Source organism: Lepidochelys kempii, chromosome 10, assembly GCF_965140265.1.
Source record: "Lepidochelys kempii isolate rLepKem1 chromosome 10, rLepKem1.hap2, whole genome shotgun sequence".
NCBI classification, from domain to species: Eukaryota; Metazoa; Chordata; order Testudines; family Cheloniidae; genus Lepidochelys; species Lepidochelys kempii.
Window position 1 is genome coordinate 53,035,918 of NC_133265.1, and position 22,321 is coordinate 53,058,238.

Here is a 22,321-nt window from a genome sequence, read left to right on the forward strand (position 1 = left end):
CAACTATAAAAGTAAGAGTTGTGTTATTACTGTATTAAAATATGCTGCCTATGCAACTCCCAAGGAAGGTACAACTGAAGCAAGATATTGTGTAAAAGGATTAGCACTTGTGACAGGGTTTATAGACCTCACACAGACGAGGAAGGGGCCAGAGAGGGCCTGGCAGCAGGGCTAACCCCATTCTTCTGGCCCTGTCAATCAGTCAGCAGGGGCAGGAGGATTGCTCTGAGGAGCAGACTGCAGGAGTGACTGACTCCTGAAGCTGTGGAGGGAACTCCTAGGAAGAAGCCTTCACCCTGATGCTGAGGAGCATGCAGTGGTAAGGCACTCACAGGGTAAGGCAGACAGGCTGATCCTGTCCCAGCTAGAGTGATTTCCCCAAATCCATTGTGCTGGGGCTGGATCATTGCCAGCACTGCAGATTCGCTGTTCCTGCCCTTTGCTGGGACTTCAGGGAGAGCGTGTCCCTGGAGGCAAGGGGGTTTGTGACTTTCATTTTGATCCCCCAGCTGGAGGAGAGACTTAAGGAGGTTCACAAAGGACAAATAGTGGGGAAGTGAGGCCTGGGTTTTGACCATGCAGTGTAGCTAAGTGGTTAGGTTCCCCCTGCTTCCCTTGAGAAAGGAACCACTAGGGACTCCGTTACAGCACCAGATAACCTCATTGAGTTAAAAAGCCATGTTACTTTAGTTTTCATGAGCACAGCATTGCAGAATACTGTTTTCAAAACTACTTTTAGGATCTTAAAAGATTGGAGATATTTGAGTGCAGGTCAGTGATGATCAAATAACATCCTATCAATCCTTATGACATATAATCAGAGACAGAATTTGCTGTGTGCTTGCTCACAAAATTGGGCACATAGCATACGCTGACTTGTACAGCAAAAGCTAGAGTGAACTACAGAAGTATCACTGAGAAACGCAGTTCTCAATTTTTAATTCTCGGAAATGCAGGGATGCAGCTGAGGGCATAATTTTAAACAGCTTAAAGTAAGTGAGCAGGCTAAAGGAGAACAAAAAACATGAAGAAGATGACATCGACGCCAGAGGAACTCTCATTTAACTGCATTTCTGCATTATGCTGACACCGAAGTGGCCTGCAGCACTATTTTGCATCAGAAACTAGTCTTCTAGAAGAAGCCCTCGTAGTCCTCCGAGATGACCTACCGTAAAGTTGGAGGGGAATGTATTCAAAACATAACTCTGTGTGTGTGTCACTATTGCCTTCCATCACTTACTGTACCTGCCTACTCAGAGAAGATAGGGGCATGGAAGGGTTTTGTATTTAGATAGCATTCTGTCTTTTGGAAACAAACTTGTAAACTGTTTTGGTAAGATGTGACAGTTCTTTAACACCAGTTGCAACGACCCCATTTTAGATTCTTCCTTTTTATTTCAGCTAATCTCCTATATTTGCTGATACCAGATGCACATATTGTCTGCTTCCAGTCCTTCTGGGAAAGGAAGAAATTCCTGGTATACGGGGTATGTAAGGGCTAAATGTTGTTTGTTGTAATATGCGCATATCTGCTTGGCTTTGATTGAAATCCTGTGCTGTTTCTACAACCCTTCATTCCCTGTAGGATTTTCCATCCTCCCAACTAAAATATAATGATTTCCATAAATTCTTTCACCAAAGAGTCTGAGTATGTAGAAACAGCAAAGGAGGAAGTGAACATGGAGAAGTTGGCTGGATGGTTACCATCTTGTTAACTTGCTGAGTGCTAGTCAAACAATTACTATGCAAGCTAAAGTTCCTCCTTTTCCCCAAGTAGATGACATCAGTGCTGTCAATTGTTTTAACATGGTATACACTCATATGTAGGTAAAGCTGGTGGTAATAAATGCATACCAAAATGTTTCATACTTTCTTACTACTCACAAGAATGAAGCATCCACTAAAGGGGTGCATGGATATTGTGATATGCATTTGCAATCCTCAATAATACTGTATCGAAAGCTAGGTAGACCAACCTCAAGCTGTCTGTTTTAAGGATACTGTACTAGTAGTAGTATGCATAAGTTTGTGTTTGTGTGAAATCGCCAACATTGATACACACACACACTTCCCATTCAATAAATGGGAAAATCCCTGTCTGGGAAAATCCCCATCAAGAGCGGTGACAGGTACAGTATGTCTCAAGATAAAATAGATGAACATTCTGTGAGGTATTATAATAAATCAGGATCTTTGAAGACAGGAAGGTAATGTGCAAACAGAATAAAGTCCAGATCAGTAATATATATTCTAGGTGGCTTAAAGGAATCAGTTTCACAAAGCAGCAAACACTGTGAGCAATTATAGCTGGAAGAATTTAATCAGAAAAATGTGAATGGTAATTGGGTATTCTTTAAGAACACTTTACTAGCTGACCAAAAAATCACAATTGAAGAATGCCATATTGGTTTAAAAACTGGCCTGGTATAGAGGGGAAGTCAAGGCAGCTATAAAATAATGTAAACTGGGTACAAGGAGACAATGTGTTTTAGTATGCCGAAATGGAAATATCCAGTAACAAAGAAGGTAAGCTATACTAAGGGATGGGGACTCGAGTCTGGGAAGCAGTGACTCTAAAAAGAGATGGGAGTTGTGGTGGATAATCAGCTGAACCTGAGCGCCCTCTGATGCTGTAGCCCAAAGGCCTCATGCAGTCCTTGGATGCATGAACAAGGGAATCTTGAGTAGGAGTGCAGAGGTTCTTTTTCCTTTTGTATCTGGCAATGGTGCTACCGCTGCTGGAATACAGTGTCTAGTCTGGTGTCCATAGCTGAAGAAGGATGCCCATAAATTGGCGAGGATTCAGAGAAGAGCCACAAGAATGACTGAAGGATTAGAACACATGCCTTATAGGAATAGACTGAAAGAGCTCAATCTGCTTAACGTAACAAAGAGACGGTAAAGGGTGACTTTATCACAGTTTATTAAGTATCTACATGGGAAAAAAATATTTGACAAAGGGCTCTTCCATCTAGCTGCTATAACACAGTCCAGTGGCTCAGAGGCAACCCCCAGATTTCTGCCAGTGCTGAACTGCCCTTGCAGCACTTGCTCTGCTCGGCCTGCTGGTGGGGAAGGAGAGCTCTGTGTCTCCCCCCAGCACATATCCAGCTCACTCGGCCCCTCCCCTGGCAGCGGAGCCTGGGCAGGGAGCGGAGGGGACATTATGGAGCAACTTCTCATGCTGGCTGACTCGGCTCAGGGTCACTGCCTCTGCGCAGCGTGGCAGCTGCCAGCAAGAGAGCCCAGCTGGGGAGGCAGCAACAGCCCACACCCTCCACTCCCCACCCAGCACGGCTGCCTGGGACAGGGTCCGAGTGAGCCAGAAACATGCCAGAGGGAGGAGCAGCGGGAGGACAGAGACCCCCCTGCAGGCAACTCTGTCGGGGAGAGTGCAGCGGCCCCACGCTGGACACAGGGTGTGGGGTTGCTGGGGAAGGTGCCAGGTGCAGGGTCCCTCTGTTCAGCCAGAGGTAGGGGCATTGCCTGTGCCCCTCCCCCTGCTGAGGTGTCTGCAAGCGCATGGCAGCTCTGGGGAGACACTGGTGCTGAGAGTCTCCTCAGGCCGGACCTGGCCCCAGCCTGGACCAGAGGCACATGCTCCCTGCTCCTGTGGTCCCAGGAGCCAGCAGGACCTGGCCTAGGGAGATGGAAGCTTCCTCCCAGAGGTGACACAGCCCTTCCCTCTCCCCACCCCCTTTACATTGTACCTCCTCACTACCAGCAGGCGCGAGTCATCTCTGCAGTGCCTGGAAATTGAAGCTCGACAAATTCAGACCAGAAATAAGGGGTAATTTTTCTAACAGTGAGGATAATTAACCTCTGGAGGAACTTAACAAAGGCCATGGTAAATTCTCCATCACTGACCATTTTTAAATCCGGATTGGATGGTTTTCTAAAAGATCTGCTCTCGGAATTATTTTGGGGAAGTTCTCTGGCCTGTGTGATATGCAAGTTCAGATTAGCTGATGGCAATGGTCCCTTCTGGCCTTGGAATCTCTGAATCATAACACACATCCCTATTGAAATAAAAGGGATCCCTTCTTTCTATAACGATCTGGAGATGAAGAATTCAGGTGAAGAACATTTAGGTAAGTTATGAAGCGTATTGCCATATCCCCCAGGCACCTCTGGCAGGTGAATAACTTTGTGTGGAGACATGTCTTTGATGCTTTGTTGCTATGACTCTTTTCAAAATTTCTTTCCAGTCGTGACTTGTCTGTAGCCCTTCTTGGAAAAGAGACATACTAACCATTTTCATTTTCAGGGTACCGGTTTCTTAAAATGGCTGAGCATTCTTGTATTTGTCGAGTATTCGATTTGCTTTCAGGTGCCAAGACTGATTGTTACTTCTTTGCGAACAGAATAATAGAAGACATTTAAATGTCACTCTTCACTTGACTTTTTGAGACCCATTGTGTTGCTCTTCTCTAGCACAGTAAATAATCTCTGCAGTTTTATGTCCTGTATTACTGTCAGGGAGAGGGATGCCCAGTGTCAGCGTTCAATTTGAGGAACACAACTAAGTTCCTTACAAAAGAGCCTGCTTTTTATGTATTTATTTTTAAATTTGCTGTTAGTGAATTTATTACTTGAGAAATATGATGGCTTGGCAGTTCTCGAGCTGGCAGCCCTGTTTATCCAGAGAGGACAGCTTAATAGACACAGCTTCTCGTCTGAAACACATAACCACCTGAATCCACAGTTCAAACCCTAGCATGGGCAATTGAGTCTTTCATCCTACCAAGGCAGAAAAATTAAATTTCATGCTGTCCACTTGGCGTGGGTCTTCGGATGTTATCTGCTTTTTGTGCACTTTAAAGATTGGTGGTTTGTATTGCAGGAGTTTGCCGTGGTGCCCTTGTCCAACGTTTTCCTTTCCCTTTTATATTGTGTTGTGTGCAATTCACCTGTTGGTTACTACCTTGACTGCATTTGAATGAAGCAGTCTGCAAGTAGTTTGAAAAATTCTTGATGAAAGGTGCTGTACAGATGCAACATATAACTATCCACGGGATATGTACTTTAGGGATAGTAACAGCACAAACTTCCTTTTGCAGTCACTGTGATTAGCCCTGCCATGGAGGGATCTATTTATAGGAAGTAACTTCCAGGCCTGTTCCCTCTTAGGCCTTTCTACTGCAGCCATCAGCAAATGTTCTAGTGTGGTGATGGTTCTGTATTGTGAATGCACGTTCATTTCATTTAGGCCAATTAACATTCACTAGGGACTTGAACCGGCTCCCAATGAAGTCAATAGCTAATTTTGCATTGAGTTCAGTGAAAGCAGGATCAGAGATAAGATGGAAGCAACTTTTCATAGACAACTGACCTCAACTGGGCTTGAATTTGTGGTGACCTGGCAGTGAAAGTTCCTTATTCAATGAATGAACCACTGAGTTATTCTTGGTCATGGTGTGGGTAGAGCAGGGGTCTGAAACTCAGTTCACCTTAGGGCCAGTGCCAGTCCTCAAATCCTCCCAGCGGACCAATAATGTTACTGAAGATGGTGTTTAGAAAAGAAAACGTGTATATTGTATTTTTTATTCCAAATTTCTTAGAAATAATAAAATGGTCATACACTTTATACAATTCTTCCCCTGCCAGAGAGTTTTTAGTGTTTGCCAGACACCTGGCAACGCTTCAGTTCTGTCAGTTTGTTGATGTTTGGCCTCAGTGACTGAGCAGTTGAAAGCTTCAGGATTGCAGCAAGGTGGGCGTCAGATAGTTGTGTTCAGTATTTTGACTTGTTGATATTCACTGTGGAAAAAAGTGATGCTGCCTCCAAGGATGACTCTGCCCGGCAACTAATGATGCTGCCTCCATGGCTGACTCTGCCCTGTGACTAGTGATGGTATCTCTGTCCTTCTTCCCCAGCCAATGGGAGCTGCTGGGGGTGGGGGGCGGCGGCGGCGGCTGCAGCAGACATTGCTGGTAGCGTGTCTGCCTGCGTCTCTCCTCCGCGGACTGCAGTGGGGCGGTTCTTGGGCTGCAGATGGCCCGTGGGCAGGCACTTTGAGACCCCTGGGATAGAGGGTAAAAAAGTAGTAGGGCTAGTGGACTCAGGACATAGGTACTAATTTAGGGGCAGAGTCAAGTGTCTCATCCAAGTCTTAACTGAAGTACATTTGCCTAGGGGGCTGATGTTCTCTTGTTGCAGTTTTGAGAGAGAAATAGCTGTGTGCTTTTTGAGGAGTTCATTAAAAAAATAAGCAAGCAAATATAGAACTAAACAGCCACGTCACACTAAATTACTGTGACTTTGCTACATTTATTAAAATAAAACACAATAATCTAATCAAGGTGACAACTGGAATTAAGTCAACAAGTTCACAATGGCATTGCGTGGGATCACCACCAATTGATCAAGTCATCAAATGAATGCAGGAGATAATCAGATCATGAGGTCAATGGAATATGTTATCAATCCATGCAAATACTAAACCTGGAAGCTTAAGGAGACATGGTTTGTTTCTCAGCTCTTGAAGTATTACCCAGACCCCTTTTAAAGTACCACTCAGTGATGTACTTGGTTGTCTCCCCTCACAGTGAATTTCTCTGCTTTTAATACAGGAGTGATCACAGCTCATGATTTCCTTTACAAGCAGAGTAGTTTAATGGTGATGCTTTTAATAACCCAGAGATATGCAGTGTGGTCCAAGGTACAACCTGCTTAGAATTTTATAAAATTTTATAGAATTTACTGAATAATTAACGGTGTTTTCCTAATATCCGTTTTTATGCACCTACAGTTAGTTTAACAGACATACACATTCACACCTTAAAAAGTGTTAGAAAAATCAATAATATTAGTTGTGAGCATTCTCAAGACTATATCAACATATGGAAACACAAGAAAAGGAATCTCCTCTCCAGCTCACTGCATCTATGGAAAATCAGAGGCAGGATTTGCAGTTCAGAGGATCTTGACCTTAAAAGTCAAGGTAAATGCGGAAGATGTCATCTTCCCCTCTGGCCACCAGAAGACTGAAAAAAGATTGATGCCCCTACATTCCCTGAACTAGTCCTAAATAAAAAGGAGATTAAGATGACCACAGAATGTGTCAACCTGTCCAGCTAGTTGCTCTGCAGAAGCCAGTTGGCCAGTGTGAGGTATTGTTTCTGACAGGAACTGTGGTCAGTTTGGTCTCCTTTTTACTTAGGACTAGCTCAGGGAAAGTAGTGACATGAGCCTTTTTTGGTGTTCTGGGGGCTAGAGGAGAAGATGACATTTTCTGCATTTACCTTGATTTTTAAGGTTGTGATTCTAGCTGGTTACACCCAATGGCACCTTCCTAGAGGTCCTCTATGCAATTCAAGGCATCAGAAGTCTTGCACACCAACAGCATGCTCTAAGCTTGAGCAGCAGTGAGCTGTCTTGATGACCTTTGGTTAATTTGGCAAGCTCCCCTTTTCAACTGGCAGTTCTTTTACAATACCCATCTTAGACCTGAAGCGTGTGATTACTTCAAAAATACCAAAACCCTGGGATCAAAATAGGAGATAATTCCAAAGAAGCCACTTCAACCTTCTCCTTTGGAGTTAAGAGTTAATGGATACAGCTGGCTCCAAGTCTACAGAGGCCTTGCCACCTTCACGGACATGACTTACGGCCTAAAGAAAACTGTCATCAGTTCTCACCCACTCACACATCTCACTCTCTCAGCATGTCTTTGAGGGCCTCCTAGCCACAGTAAAGAATTAGGGAACTGACAGTTTGTGGCTTAGTGTGGGTGAAAGGTTGCCTTGCTTTGACAGTGTCTAAAGGCATGGCTGCTTTTAAGATTCTATTAATATAAATCTCTTTGAAGCTAAAGCAAATTAAAGTTTATACATGCTGTGCCATGCTCATCCCTCACCATGTCCTGATCCTGTACTGTGGAATGCAGATTTCATTAATTAAATACAAGTAAGTTCAGTGACTTCTCCATATAATTTCTAACCCTCTATAACTGCTCTATTTCTGACTGCCAGTATACCATTAGTACCATTAAAAGACTGACTAGAATGATTGAGACCTGCTGTTGGGGTCGAGGGGGGAGGAATTATTTGTGTTTTCACTAAATTTCCAATCCTTGGAGGGCTGTAATGCAGAAGCAATAGCCAAAAGATATTGATATTCATTCATCACTGTCTCATCATACTACAGGTGGAATTAAAATCATGGATGAGCTGTTGAACTAAATCTGAAAATAAACATGGTACTTAACCAACACAAGTGCTTTTAATCAGATTGTTAGCTGATGCTTAAAACTGTTCCCAGGATGGGAAGTTTGTGATTTTTCTTTAGGAATTTTTCTCCCTGTAACTTACTAAATTTAATTGAGTGGCTCTGAACTGCTGGTACTGGGGACAAAAGAAGGCGTGGTGACCAATAACTGAGACATGGGACAAGTGCACTAACTATTCACCTCTTGACTCCTGAAATGAAATCCTGGTTTTGGACTCAAGTGAAAATGAGTGCTGCAGTCTCAGCTTAGTTCCCCATATGTCCACATCATCAAGTCATCCCTTGCCATTGGGGTGTAAGGGACAATCTTGTGACCACAGGATCTATGACTGAACCAACTTACCAGCGTTCCAACAGTTGTGCGTCATCTCTGTGTGTGCTGAAGCCCAGCCAGAGGTGTTCAAGCAGCAGCGGGCAAGCTCCTTTCTCTGCCATGTTCTCTCCAGAATGAAACTGGTCTACACTTTAATCCCCAGAAGTGACCTACACAGGGACAGGTGGCAAGAGATCATAAGGAAACTTATGTTGCCTTTGCCCTCATCATGGATAATCTAAGACCTTTTATAAGAATTAAAATTTGCTAGGGAGAAAAAGAACAGCTAGGGAAAATACAGGTGAGCTTGACCATGAGCATGTTGTTTGGGGGATTGGGTATAACCTCACTGAAGATGGTAAGTGTAACAGCTGTCCTTCATTCAAGATAAATATAATAAGCAATAAAGTTCCTTTATTGAATAGATAGCTGAAACAATAGGTGTCACTGTGGGAAACACAAGCCATGGCAAGGCTAGTGAGGAAATTGAGCTATGTGGGTAGGTTTGACTTGGGGCCGAATGCAAGGGCAGGGCGCTTGGTATTGCTGTAGGGGGCTGTGTGAGAGAGAAGCGGCAGCAAACACCACAGAAGCATACAGAGAAGGCAGTAAGGAAGCCCCAGAGACACCAGAGAAGCTTTTGTAGCATGATCCTGAGAAAAAGCTGAGAGCTCGCTCAGCGCACTAGCTATAAAAGGGCTTGGAACTGTGAGAAAAGAAAGTGTCTCTTGTTGCTTGATTTCTACATCTTCAGCAAAAGAGGACTTTATGTCCATTCTTAGTAAATAAACAGTATTGTATCAAAAATGCCTGATTACATCATTTTCTCCTCCTAATGAAAGTGACTTGCAAGATCCTGAATACTGTTTAACAGCTCGGGTCAAAAGGAGTAACAATGAGAAAGATACAGGGATTCAGGCTGTCCAAGTAGGACTGCATTCCTTTTAGAAGAGAAGGTTGAGGGAAACTCCCCCGAAGGCCTAAACAATGAGAAGTAATAGGCACGATAAGGTTGTTGACCCAACGTCAAAATGTAGGAAGCAGTCATCTAAGGGAGGAAACCGGGTCTGTGGCTTGAAGTGTGCAGAGACAGTTCTGTTCTTCGCTCTGCCATTGACTTGCTGTGTGAACGTAGGCAGGTCCCTTATTGTTTCTTTGCCTCAGTTTATATGAGTAAAAAATTAACATACTGAAATAGGCATATAGTATTTGCTATTTCACTGGGGTACTGAAGCATAATTCATACTTTTAAAGTACTTTGAGATCCTCAAGATGGAAGTAAAGTATAATAATAAGCGAATGAGTTAAATGCTAAAGGAATCTACGTGGAAGATTTCTCCATAGTTGATCTATGGAACAACCAAGCAAATGCAATGACACAAGCTTGAAAGGTTTCAGAGTATCAGCCGTGTTAGTCTGTATTCACAAAAAGAAAAGGAGGACTTGTGGCACCTTAGAGACTAACAAATTTATTTCAGCATAAGCTTTCGTGAGCTACAGCTCACAACCATTGTTTCATGTTCTCTATGTATATAAATCTCCACACTGTGTTTTCCACTGAATGCATCTGATGAAGTGAGCTTTAGCTCACGAAAGCTTATGCTCAAATAAATTGGTTAGTCTCTAAGGTGCCACAATACTCCTTTTCTTTTTACAAGCTTGAAAATGTTCAGTGTTCTAGACAAGTATTTGGAAATACAGGTGAGCTCCAACAACTAAAGACAGACATATTGGGGGATAGACTTAGCTGGATTGCATAATCCTTTTCTGTCTTAAGTCATCTCTATGTAGGTTGCTAAGCATTTTAGCAGAAATGTGAACACTAGGCCATCCAAACCACATTCTGTGAACATTTTACAACATGAATGACCGCACCGCACCTTTAACTGGGTGGGAGGGGTGTTGTCCAGCTTTTTAGGTAAGTGGCTAAAAGCACCCTTTTAATATTCAGTCGTGATGGCAATGTATGTTAAGGTCTCTGCTACTGGGTTTAAGGGAGGAAAAAACCTGAGTAAACTAAGGTAGCATTAATTCCTAAGTAACAGAACAGAGTGCATCAAGGCTTACTTGTTGAATGCACAAAGTGACATGTGACTTGACAATTCAAATGTCCAATTGATAGTTATTTCAGAACCAAGAGCCAATGACTTCAATCCTGATTCCTAAACTGAATTTTTCATGTATCAATTATTGTGTTAGCAAGAGACCGGGAGCCAATACTTCAAAGGGCTCAACAGCAGTAGTTGCTGTTTATTAGAGACTAAACCTGTCTGTGCGGTTCCTTCTTTGTTCTGAGATTAAACAATACACACAGAGATTTAATGTAGCATTAAGCAAAGCTCAAGTTTTCAAGAGTGAAGCTATTTCCAGTTACAGAAGACTCTTTCGTTGACATTTGAATAATTATCTACAAAATTTCTAAGAAAAATGCCATTTCTATCTTTGGGTCAGTCTTGACATCTAAACAATAGCCAGGCCTCTTGCAAAAGGAGCTTGAATTTTCTTGGTTCTGAAATTCTGCAGTACACCCTCGAAGATTCCTGTACCTATAACCCACATTCTTTCATGTGTAGGTAGTCATTATCATTGATGGACAATTTCCTAGAAATATGTCATATACAGGCTTCACTACAAGAAGAATTTGGATCAAAAGTACCACTCTTGCAAGTCTTCAAGCTAGAGGTAATGAACAAGGGTGGTGGTGTTGGCCTACTGGCTGCTTTTAACAAGCAGCTTGCCTTTTTTAAAATATGATAAACATTATTAATTACCATTTGTATTATGGTAGTTAGCTCCTAGTGGTCCCAATCAGGGATAAGGGCCCCACTGTGGTAAACACTGTGCATATACATTTAAAAAAAGGCCCTGCCCCAAGGAACTTAAAATCAATGTGTAAAATGAGAGACAAAAGGTGGATACAAGAAACAGATGGAGGAACACACAGTAACAATTTGATAATTTTCAGAGTAATAGCCGTGTTAGTCTGTATTCGCAAAAAGAAAAGGAGTACTTGTGGCACCTTAGAGACTAACCAATTTATTTGAGCATGAGCTTTCGTGAGCTACAGCTCACCGAGCTGTAGCTCACGAAAGCTCATGCTCAAATAAATTGGTTAGTCTCTAAGGTGCCACAAGTACTCCTTTTAATTTGACAATTGTAAGTGTAATATACAATGGTCACAGCATACTAAAAGCCTTGCCATCACCCAGTGTTTTGTAGGAATCATGGCAGAAATGACTTTTAAGGAGAGATTTGAAGATTAGTATAGTATATACTGAACTACAGACACCTTGACAGCTGGGAACTGACAGGAGACAACTCGTACATCAAATCAACAAGACAAAAACTATTTTAAATATATTGCTGTGCTATCAACGTAGTGAGGTGAGATTGAAGCTGGAAACTGGCTAGATTTACCCTCTGCCCTATATTTTATCTGTGTCAACAATATACAAAATGTTTTAGCAAATGTGGATATCTGTTTCAGCTCCAGAGATGATGGCCCCATTTTCAGTGGGTTTCACACTTGTCCAAGCTGAGCCTGGTACCTGCAAACACATGTCAATTTGTTTATGGTGAAGCAGAATGGTGTGCGTGCAAAATGGATTTGACACCTCTAAGTCTCAATACAACATGTATGTTTAATAATGGGCTCAAATTATGCAGGCTTGCAGCGACTTAACACCCCTACCCCCATAACTATGTCACAAGATTTGTTTGGATATGTGGCTCAAAGAAAGACTAAGAGAACATCTGTGCATAATTTAATTATGAGTAACTTATCAAATTTGCATCCAAAATACAAAATTAATTGCTTGGACTTCTTCTCCTATAGGATTTCACCTCCTTGCACCCGGCTCCCTGAACAGCATATTATATTTAACAAAATTCTAAATGTGTCTGTAGAGAATTCATAAGTTTTGATGTTGGGGGAAAAAAATCAGATCTTCCCAGGCCCCAAGTGCTGTTTACAAGTAGCCAACGGTAAACCTTCAGTCCCACAAACATTTAAAGTAGGGCTGTTGATTAATTGCAGTTAATTCCTGTGATTAACTCAAAAAAATTAATCATGATTTAAAAAATTAATCACGGTTAATCACAGTTTTAATCGCACTGTTAAACAATAGAATACCAATTGAAAGTTAGTAAATATTTGTGTAAGTTTTTCTACATTTTCAAATATATTGATTTAAATTACAACAAATAATACAAAGTGTACAGTGCTCACTTTACAGTATTATTTTTATTACAAATATCTGCACTGTAAAAATAACAAAAGAAATAGTATTTTTCAATTCATCTCATATAAGTACCATAATGCAGTCTCTTTATCGTGAAAGTACAACTTGCAAATGTAGATTTTTTTTGTTACATAACTGCACTCAAAAACAAAACAATGTAAAACTTTAGAGCCTACAAGTCCACTCAGTCCTACTTCTTATTCAGCCAATTGCTAAGCCCAACCAGTTTGTTTACATTTACAGGAGATAATGCTGCTGGCTTCCTATTTACAATGTCACCTGAAAGTGAGAACAGGCATTCACATGGCACTGTTGTAGCCGGCATTGCAAGGTATTTACATGCCAGATATGCTAAACATTTGTATGTCCCTTCATGCTTTGGCCACCATTCCAGAGGACATGCTTCCATGCTAATGATGGCTCGTTAAAAAATTACATTTTGACTGAAATCTTTGGAGGAGAATAGTATGTCTCCTGCTCTGTTTTACCCGCTTTCTGCCATGTGTTTAATGTTATAGCAGTCTTGGATGATGACCCAGCACATGTTCTTTTTAAGAACACTTTCACTGCAGATTTGACAAAATGCAAAGAAGGTACCAATGTGAAATTTCTAAAGATGGCTACAGCACTAAACCCAAGGTTTAAGAATCTGAAGTGCCTTCCAAAATCTGAGAGGGACAAGGTGTGGAGCATGCTTTTGGAAGTCAAAAGAGCAACACTCTGATGCAGAAACTACAGAACCTGAACCACCAAAAAAAAAAAAAAATCAACCTTCTGCTGGTGGCATCTGATGAAAGTGAACATGCGTCAGTCTGCACTGCTTTGGATCTTTATTGAGCAGAACCTGTCATCAGCATGGACTCATGGCCTCTGGAATGGTGGTTGAAAATGAAGCGACATATGAATCTTTAGCGCATTTGGCACAGAATTATCTTGCAACGCCACCTACAATAGAGCCATGTTCTCACTTTCAGGTGATGTAAACAAGAAGCAGGCAGCATTATCTCCTGCAAATGTAAACAAACTTGTTTTTCTGAGTGACTGGCTGAACAAGAAGTAGGACTGAGTGGACTTGTTGGCTCTGAAGTTTTATATTGTGTTATTTTTGAATGCCATTACTTTTTTGAACGTAATTCTATATTTTGTATCTTCAACTTTCATGATAGAGATTGCATTACAGTATTTGTATGAGGTAAATTGAAAAACACTATTTCTTTTGTTTTTTACAACACAAATGTTTGTAATAAAAATAAATATAAAGTGACCACTGTACACTTTGTATTCTGTGTTGTAATTGAAATCAATATATTTGAAAATGTAGGAAAAAATAAAAAAAATTTAAATAAATGGTATTCTATTATTGTTTCAGTGCGATTAATCACAATTAATTTTTTAAATGGCTTGATAGCCCTAATTTAAAGTGATTTGAGTTATTTCATGGCCAATAGCCCATAAATTATAGGGTGAAACTGATTAGTTTGTGTTAGATTCCTTAAAGAAGATAGGAGAATAACCTTATAATAAAGGAGAACGTAAAAAGATGGGAGAGGAAATAATTACTGTGACACAGCACAGGTAAACAATTTACGATTCTTCTGTAAGTAAATAAATAATCACATCTGACCTACCAGCTAAGCAACCACCAAATTTACATTTTAAATGGGTACAAATCAATTTAGTCTTCTTTCTGGGTGCATGCATGTTATTCTCCAGTAATGTTAATAGAAGTTTTGTGCACTCATCAAGAAGAAAGTAAACCCACAATTGCAGTGGCCAGATGTTTTAGACATTGTCCACAGGACAACCTTTTAAGCTAGACTTGAAACTTTGTTTTGGTTTAAATTTCCATGAGCGTGTTTGTGAAAGTAGAAGACATTGATTACAAGAAGGAGCCCAGTTTTCTACTGTGTAAAGGTCAATTAGAAGGATATAAACATCACTGTGTCAGGTTTCAGAGTAGCAGCCGTGTTAGTCTGTATTTGCAAGAAGAAAAGGAGTACTTGTGGCACCTTAGAGACTAACCAATTTATTTGAGCAAATAAATTGGTTAGTCTCTAAAGTGCCACTAGTACTCCTTTTCTTATCACTGTGTCAGTATATCATGCTGTTGTACAAAATGTTTGTTTCTTCTGCAATGTGAGTGTCGATACATGATCTGAGGAAATCATCTTTTTATGTGGACCTCAGGTGTGGCTGGCTTTTCCTTGCTCTTCTCTACAACTAGCTGTAAAAGAGGCATAAAAGCTCATCTGTGTGAAAGAGAAATTCTTTTTCTTTTGTTTCATTGAGAGACAGGACGAACCTCTGCTCTCTCTACTACCTCCCAAATAATCAATCAGGAAGTTTTTGCAACCCGATTCTACAATATTAATCTCCAGTGAACACAGCACTTTGGTCGCTTGCATCTGCTTTAAGTTGGTTTAAAAAATACTCTCTTCCCCCCAACCCCTCTGCAAAAAAACAACCACCCCCCATTTGGCCAAAGTCTTACATTCTATCTGAACATGCTGGACTGCAAGGTGATTGATGAGCACAATCAAGCATTTAGTTCAAGCTGTACAATTAGCAAGTTGTAAAAACAAGTTGATATTTAATAAACACTTTAAAATGAAGCATAAGCCATTATCTCAAGGAGTTGGTGTCAGTTGCTTGAACCATATGTTCTCTGCGCGGAAGTGACTTGATGAAGGAGAAAGTTATCAGGAGAAGTGGTGGCCTTTTTCTCTGGAAGTGAGAAATACTCTGTACAGATTAATGTGTAGTCCAGTTCTACAGGTACACAGCAGCCCACCCAGCTGCTTAATTCTGCTGCACCCTAACCTCGTGCAGCACGATTCCTTTCCACAACTGCCCTTTTTAGCTCTTGGAGACAACAATTGTAACTTAAAAAAAGAACAGGAGTACTCGTGGCACCTTAGAGACTAACAAATTTATTTGAGCATAAGCTTTCGTGGGCACTAGCAGCCCACTAGATTTTCAAATTTAAGCATTTTCAAATGTCTTAACACACACACTAACTTTAATAGATAAGAATGATAGTGCCTCTTCCCCAAAATGTTCTTTCCCCATTAAGTGACTGTGTGCAGCTGGCTAACATTTGAAGCCAATATTTGTATCATACTCTGAATCAGAAAGAGGTATTTGTTTGTGACTATTAACACACTCACTTTGGGAGAACTGCTCTGGTAGGAGGGATCTTGCAATTTATTATTGCATAACAATTGGAAAGAGAGACAGGTCCTGAAAATAAATGAGTGAAGAGAGAGCTATATCCCTATAGTCCAAATTTTCTCAAGGCTGTGATGATCTAAAGGCAAGTGATGACCTTGAGCTACTGCACAGGCTAGATAAGAATTTCTGAGATAAAGTAACTATCCCTGCCTTGACAAATGGAGCTGTCCCTGCAGTCCCAGGTAAAATCATAGCGTTAGAAGGGACTGCAAGAGTCATTTAGCCTAACCTCATGCCAAGATGCAGCATTTGTTGTGTCTAAACCATCCAAGACAGATGGCTATCCAGCCTCCTCTTTGAAAATCTCCAGTGTAGGAGCCTCCACAACCTCCCTAGGCAATCTGTTCCATTGTCCTCCTGTTCTTGCGGTTAGCAAATTTTTCCTGAGATTTAATCTAAATCTGCTATGCTGTAGTTTGAGCCCACTGCCTCTTGTCCTGCCCTCTGTGGCAAGAGAGAGCAACTTTCCTCCGTCTTTTTTATGGCAGCCTTTCAAGTATTTGAAGACCGCTATCATGTCTCCCCTTAATCTCCCCTTTTCCAACCTAAACATACCTAGTTCCTTCAGCCTTTGCTCATATGGCTTGCATTCTATCCCTTTGATCATCTCGGTTGCTCACCTCTGGATCCTTAGATTTCACACACCTATGTATTTGTAGAAAAATAAAAAAATACAAAACCAAAAAGAGATTAGCTGGTTGCTTTTTATCACATGATGGCATTAACCTATGCTTGGTAATTGCATGCCAAGAATAAAAGGTACTCAACCTTTGCCATTGAGACCCCAAAGGTTTGTTTTATCCATTACTAAATCCTTATATTAAAAAAAATAGTGGTCAGTCTAATGAGACAATTAATTAACAGCAGGATACCAAGGGAGGAAAAATAACTTTTGAAGTGGTAATGAGCATGGCCCATTTCAGACCGTTGACAAGAAGGTGTGAGTAACAGTAGGGGGAAATTAGTACTGGGGAAATTCGGTTTAGGTTTTGTAATGACCCAACCACTCCCAGTCTTTATTCAATTGACTTGTCTCATTAGACTGACCTCACACTTGGTAAGGCAACTCACATCTTTTCGTGTATCTATACCGGGTCCTGTATTTTCCACTCCATGCATCTGATGAAGTGGGTTTTAGCCCACAAAAGCTTATGCCCAAATACATTTGTTAGTCTCTAAGGTGCCACAAAAACTCCTTGTTGTTTTTGCTAATACAATAGAGACACCGACACTTGCAATGCTGGTACATATAAGAAATATTGATCAGGAATATCATGCTAGTTGTGTTCTCCTCAAGCAAGAAAAAACATTCTTTTTTTTTCAGATGGGAAAGGACAAAATTGGTAGAGGGAGAAACTATATTTCCCGGTTTCTAGAGCTGGTTGGGACTTTTCCAATGAACATTTTAGTTGGAAAATGCAAAACCTAAACTGTTGGCAGGCAAGAGTCAATGTTGATGAATCTCCTGATTCAAAAAAGTTTGAGATGGGATTTTTGAAACCAAGTTTTTTGTTTTTCAGTTTGAAGCAACTTGTTTTGAAATGGTAGTTAATTAATCAAAAAGTTTCATTTTGTTTTTGATCTTAAGCTGGTCCAAAAAAATTTTCAGATTGGTTCATAAAAGTTTTGGAAATTTCAACTCTCTCTCAATTTGGTATGGGGAAAATATTTCAAAAATCTCAAACTCTTGTGGAACTGAAAAACTGTTTCCCATCCAGCTTCTAGAAGCAGACTACTAACAATGAGTTAAAGAATACACACAACTGGTTGGGAGAAGTACATGAGTCCTTTTTGAAAAAATAAATAAAAATGAAGTAATCTGGAAATGTCTTGTTTTTATGCAAATGTTCACTAAGGGCCCAATCATGGAGGCATTTCTATTCAATGTATGTTTCTCAACATAAGCAGTCCATTGAATAAGTGCAATGCTAGCTAATACTGAAATGCAAAATTAGGTAAGTACTGCATTTAACAGTAGGGAAATGTGAAGATACAAATAGGAGGCATTTCTTATTACTGTCCCTAAAATACTTGGGTCTATTCTGAGGTATCATTGCTCCCATAGGGATCTATCTGTATAGGTGTGGTTGTAGGTCTGGCACTTAAGCCATAACACATTGATTTTGTTATTCTCACTCTTTCTCTTACCTGTAACGGTTTTCTCATATCCTTTTCTAAAGTATGGAGGGAATGCTAGCAGCAACAGAGTCTGAATTGTGGACAATAATAAATAGCAAAGTAGATACTTGGGAGTAAAATCTGATCCAATTAAGCTAGACGGCATGTGGTTTTCAGTTTCACCTCTGGTTACACCATACTCCTCTGAGCAAGAAGTTCTGGTTGGCTTATCCTCTGGGAAGGTTTTTTAACAAATGCAATATTGTGCATGTAAGAGGAACTATAAAACATGTAATTTTACACAATATATGATCTAACCAGTTATGTTTTTATGCAGAATACCCAGGAGTCTGTCCACTATGGTGTGACTGTATGTTAAAGTAACTTGGAATGGGAGGCAATAGATTTACCCATAGCCATATATTTCATAATTAACAATCTGAGGTAAAAATATTCTGGTGACTTTCAAATCATTATTTTATAATCACTGCTCCTCAGTTTTGGGGTTAACATAGGCATTACTATAGTCTGAATTTTCAAATGCAATAAATTAAACATCCGCTGCACTGTTAAAAAAAATCTGATAAGGTACAAACTTCCATTAAATAATGCCCACAGCAGATTTAACTGCCTTTGGCTTTGCCTCCAGCTTCGAGACTGTCCAACTGTTGATACCCAATGAGTGCTCAATGATTTCCAAGGCTTTTAGAACATTAATATGCCAAAATCCACATACAACCAATCTGAGTATATTGGATAAAATAAGTTACTGTACCTAACTTTCTTATGAGAAACCCAAACAGTGAATTTACCTCATTACACTGAAATGGATTCTCCAGCCAATCAGAGTGAGGCGTTGCTGTTGAGTTACTGACAGAGAGCTGTACAATTTTTTTCCTGTTTGACAATTCCATACAGTCCAATTGGTAGGCCTCAGTTGCATAATTGTTGCATGGTTATTTCTGAATTAATATGTAGTATGTGAATCGGTGTAAGTTAGCAGGCATGAATGCCAATCAGAATGCAGGGGGACAATTTTCATTGCTGTACTGTCACTTCTGAATAACCATAACCTGGAGTGTACAGCTCTTTTGATTCTGGCTAGTGAAATTCTTCTGTTGCGATTGGCTCCTGTACTCAGATTGTCAGAGCTGATTCCTCTTAGCCGAAGCTTAAGCACTACAACATTTTCGAGGGAAGGGAGGGAGGATGGGACCCAAAAAGCAAAGAAAATAGCCTCTAACCACAGGTTTAAAAAACCCTCCCAAAGAGACTTTGCTTTTCCTTCCCATTCCTTTCTCTCCAGCCCAGTCTCCCCCATATCCACATTCCCCACATCTCTAGAATAACTGTCACTTATTAGTGTTTTCAAATCCTGCTGTAAAACATGCACGTATCAGTTCTGGGGACAAGAACCTTGGTTACCTGTAAAGAGGGAAGGGGCCAGACAGTAGAGAAGGAGGAATGGAATGCATGGCCTAATGGTTTATTTCCCTCCTCTCTTTAATTTAGTCTGCCTAAGATACCTGTGAAAAATGTGATCTATCAAGTATTCACTACTTCAAAAGATGAAATAAAAGACGAAAAAGGCATTGAAAACCCCCCTAATGTCCTAACCTGGGCTGCTGTGCTGGATTACACTCTGCTATGCTGAGTTCCAGCACACTTCTGACATGCTTCTGTTAATCCTAATAATTGAGGAGTTCTTTGCTTGAACTCCGTGTTTCAGACCCTGGTGCATCAGCAGTTGCTAAGTGAGCTTCCGAAGGGACATTTTGTCTTAACTTTTGTATTTTATTATTACATCGTAAATCTCTCCCCAAACCCCAACCTCCTTTATTCTTTGTGTAAAATTTGGCTCATTTTTACAAGTGGCCATAATGAAACTCATTAGTATTGGTAAGACTTAGCTGCTGCAGGCTTCCTTAGAGCAAAGCCATACTAATGTTGGCCACTGTTCCAGTGTTGTGTGCTCTTCATTAATGCAAGGTCATTTCCACTTCCTTCTCTCATTTCTCCCTATGGCAATGCCTCCCTGCATAGGTCATCTGGGAAAAAAAAAGTTCTCCCCCTTTTCCTTGCAGTGGTATGGTGTTATAAAATTAAAGAATCCTGTCTCCCAAGTAATAGCTACCAGCACAATCCTAGCCCCAATCTAGTGTCGTTTCTATTTAAACGGGAGCCTACCTACTAAGACATACAAGCCAAAGCATAACATCCCACCTTTCCCAGTAAAGCCCTAGGAAATGAATGGGCTTTGCAGAGTGGCCTGAAGGCTATCAAAGTTGTGTTCCATTGGATCTAGGTAAGGAGACTCAGTTCCAAATTAAAAGTCTCCTGGCTGAAAATGCCATGCCACCAGCCAACCCTCGCTTCCGAGACAGGGCTTGTAGCTCAAGCACATCCTCTGCACGCAGCTCTGGCAGTGTCACATAGGCGTGGAGGCAGTCACTGGGACAGCACTGACCCATGTCGTTCAGGGCTTCCTGTGTTGAACAGCACATAATCTAATAAGTAAGTAGTGTGGAGGCAGACCTTGAGCCACATGTGCTCTGCTTCAAGCTCCACTGAGAGAGCAAACAGCTGCATTGTACATTAGTTCAATTTTCCAAATGGTCTTGAGGTGTCACACATGGAAGCAGAGTAATCTCAATGTGACTGCAGTGTGGATAACTGCAGTGAGGACTACATCTGAAAGAAAAGTCTGCACCCTTCTCAATAAGCATAGGTGAAAAAGCACTGTTGGCCTCAGCAGCTGGCCTCCAGTAGCAGCTGGGGCATTTAACATTACTTCACCTTTGTGATGAATGGTGGGGTGCATTTCCCTAATCAAAGGGACTGATATCAACACCACAAGTTGCTTTCTCCATCCTACAAGCTTTATTCCAGTCTGATCAGGGGAAAGCCTCAGCTGGTTGGTTTTTTCAATTGTCCATTTCAGCCAGATATTGAGTGCGACCCTCAACTATTCTGGTTTGGCCAGGTGAGATGCAGGCAGAGCTGAGTGCCACCAACATTAGAGCTCACAATTTGTTACCTTCACAACTTCCTTGTATGTGCGTGCAACAGGAGAGACGACCACAACATGCTCCTGCAATACCCCTCTTGGGAGAGCCATGAGGGCAGAAGAGCAATTTCCAACACATGGCCCCTCTGGCACATCTCCAAAAGAAGGGATTGGAGCCACTTGTGCAACTCCATTTCCCCTGCAATGGATTACAGGCTTGCCACCAACGTGGGCATGATCAGTGGTACTAAAAGCAGTTGACACACCTAGAAGAATCTGCATGAAAATGTGAGGTGAAAACCTGGCCCCCACTAAATTCAATGACAAAACTTCTTTGATTTGCATGGAGCCAGGATGTCACCCATGTTCTTCATCTGCATGAGGAAATCCTTGATCATTCCAACAAGCACAGCTTCAGGCACAGCCAAGCCTGAAATCAAACTGACTGTGGTTAGAGAGATGATACTTGGATTGAGGGCTTCAGATATTGCCATAGATGCTTTGCCTCAATCTTTACAAAAAGCTTTGGCCAAAAATGGGCGTTTTGCTGTAGTTTGAGATCATCCATTTCAAGAGATGACAAAGCAGCTGGCTGCTTATCCCAGAATAACTGTAAAGCAAAGGTTAGAAACAGTGGTGACATGATGAACTGTTTGCACCATTTTTGTATTTATGGGTGCCCTGGTTGGACTGGACAGACTAAATACAAGAGGATTGGTTTCACTTGAGTTAATATTTTGAATTCAACTAGTGAAGCAACTTTTGCATGAAACTCCATGGAACTTTAATGCCTTGTTCAGGAATTGTTTACTTGACAGGCTAATAGCTGCTCCACAGCTTGAGCTCCTAGAGGACAAAATTTGTTTCATACCTTGAGGGTATACAATCCCAGGTCAGCAGATGGCCCTATGATTATTATTTCCAACCTGTCTTACCTGACCATTCCTTCCCTGTATGAACAGCTGTTTCATTCACTTCAGTGCAACCCAGCCGGATGGGCTATTTTTCTTCTGCCCTTTCCTTTGCACATTACATAAATCTTTTTTTTTTTGACCTGGCCTGCAGTTCCATCCACCTGTGCATGCCTTGAGCAATATATAACTTTTGCCAGCTCTGCTTGCCTTTACAAGCTACAGCTTTTTAAACCACATTTTTTTTCAATAATGCTGAATTGGCACATT